Consider the following 2,500-nt stretch of genomic DNA (forward strand, 5'->3'; position numbering starts at 1 on the left):
GTTGTTGCCTTAACCTAACCCATGTTGTGCCTTAACCTAACCCATGTTGTGCCTTAACCTAACCCACGTTGTGCCTTAACCTAACCCACGTTGTGCCTTAACCTAACCCACGTTGTGCCTTAACCTAACCCACGTTGTGCCTTAACCTAACCTACGTTGCGCCTTAACCTAACCTACGTTGTGCCTTAACCTAACCCATGTTGTGCCTTAACCTAACCCATGTTGTGCCTTAACCTAACCCATGTTGTGCCTTAACCTAACCCATGTTGTGCCTTAACCTAACCCATGGTGTGCCTTAACCTAACCCATGGTGTGCCTTAACCTAACCCATGGTGTGCCTTAACCTAACCCATGGTGTGCCTTAACCTAACCCATGTTGTGCCTTAACCTAACCCATGTTGTGCCTTAACCTAACCCATGTTGTGCCTTAACCTAACCCATGTTGTGCCTTAACCTAACCCATGTTGTGCCTTAACCTAACCCATGTTGTGCCTTAACCTAACCCATGTTGTGCCTTAACCTAACCCATGTTGTGCCTTAACCTAACCCATGTTGTGCCTTAACCTAACCCATGTTGTGCCTTAACCTAACCCATGTTGTGCCTTAACCTAACCATGTTGTGCCTTAACCTAACCCATGTTGTGCCTTAACCTAACCCATGTTGTGCCTTAACCTAACCCATGTTGTGCCTTAACCTAACCCATGTTGTGCCTTAACCTAACCCATGTTGTGCCTTAACCTAACCCATGTTGTGCCTTAACCTAACCCATGTTGTGCCTTAACCTAACCCATGTTGTGCCTTAACCTAACCCATGTTGTGCCTTAACCTAACCCATGTTGTGCCTTAACCTAACCCATGTTGTGCCTTAACCTAACCCATGTTGTGCCTTAACCTAACCCATGTTGTGCCTTAACCTAACCCATGTTGTGCCTTAACCTAACCATGTTGTGCCTTAACCTAACCCATGTTGTGCCTTAACCTAACCCATGTTGTGCCTTAACCTAACCCATGTTGTGCCTTAACCTAACCCATGTTGTGCCTTAACCTAACCCATGTTGTGCCTTAACCTAACCCATGTTGTGCCTTAACGTAACCCATGTTGTGCCTTAACGTAACCCATGTTGTGCCTTAACGTAACCCATGTTGTGCTAACGTAACCCATGTTGTGCCTTAACCTAACCTATAATGTGCCTTAACCTAACCTAAAGTGCGCCGTAACCTAAACTATATTGCGCCTTAACCTGACGCACGTTGTCGCTGAACCTGCTCTGTAATTGTTATGCAACCCGTTAAAGTAGTGTAGTGTTGCCTAACCGCAACCCTCGCAATATAGTTCGCTACTCGCACTGCCCGGTCCCCTGTGTATCGCGTCATGTTAAACACCTTGCAGGTGTTGCTGACTTTCCACATGCTCCTGCTATACACTGTAGTGTGGATAGCAGCAGGACGTACATGCCCCCCCCCCTTCCCCCCTGCCTTCGCAAGCTGGTCGGTGAGAAGTTTGCATGTTCAATGCCCTTCGCATGCCGACGTACTCAGCCTACGTTGTGGTACGGCCTGTCACCTGTCCGCCGATGTACGCAAAACCCACAAACTGTACTGCACATTGCTCCGTATGTACTGAATGATACATCGTGGCCCATGTGACCGTATGACGACAGCGCCTAGCAACGGCGGACCATACAGTCCAAATATTGTGCACGCAGCTACGTGTCGTCTCCCTATAAGAGCTGGATTGCAGTGTGGTACGCCATACAGACGTGTGGGAGGAACGGACGCCCTGGATGGCGATCAGCATGAGCAGTCTGTTGATGTAGTGGAGCGTGTATTCGGACGTAGTCGTCTCTTCTCACACACCGTGATAGCATGTTGCACCGCGTTCCACATCTGCGACATGCTGCAGAGGCGGGCTGACAGTCGTTCGCGCAATGGACACCGCATACGTACGGGGTCTACCTTCCACGTGTTCTCTAGGCGTGCACATGTTGTTGCGTCTATGTGGGCAGACGAAGTGTGTTGTGACACCTGACACAGGCATGCAATACTCGTTGCAAATGGCGATGGACGTGTACGTTTGCTGGTGACGTTACGCAAATGAACAACCGGTAACCCGTTGTGGTGCGGTTGTTCTCGCTAGAGGTGAATCAGTGTTGGCGACGATCGGTCGAGCTATTAACCGGTTGTTTCAGGGATACCCACCATGCCCACGAACGTGAAAGGGGACCCACCATGCCCACGAACGTGAAAGGGGATCTGGGTGTGAGGCGATACGCGGCGGTGGCTGGGTGGGACCGTCCCCGGCCGGTGAGGGGGGGCCGCCCGGCGTGCTGGCAGCGCGGTGCGTGGGCGCACGCGCTACAGCCGGCTGGTGGGGGCGGCCGGTGGCAGGCGCGCCGGCCGACGGACGCGGCAGGCGGCGCAGCTGCGCGCCGGCGCCCCCTGCTCGCGGCGCCTTGCGGCCAAAGTAGGTCCTCGCGGGCCCGGTGCGAAGCGCGGTGG

The sequence above is a fragment of the Schistocerca serialis genome, unplaced genomic scaffold (genome assembly GCF_023864345.2).
Source record: "Schistocerca serialis cubense isolate TAMUIC-IGC-003099 unplaced genomic scaffold, iqSchSeri2.2 HiC_scaffold_565, whole genome shotgun sequence".
NCBI lineage: Eukaryota > Metazoa > Arthropoda > Insecta > Orthoptera > Acrididae > Schistocerca > Schistocerca serialis.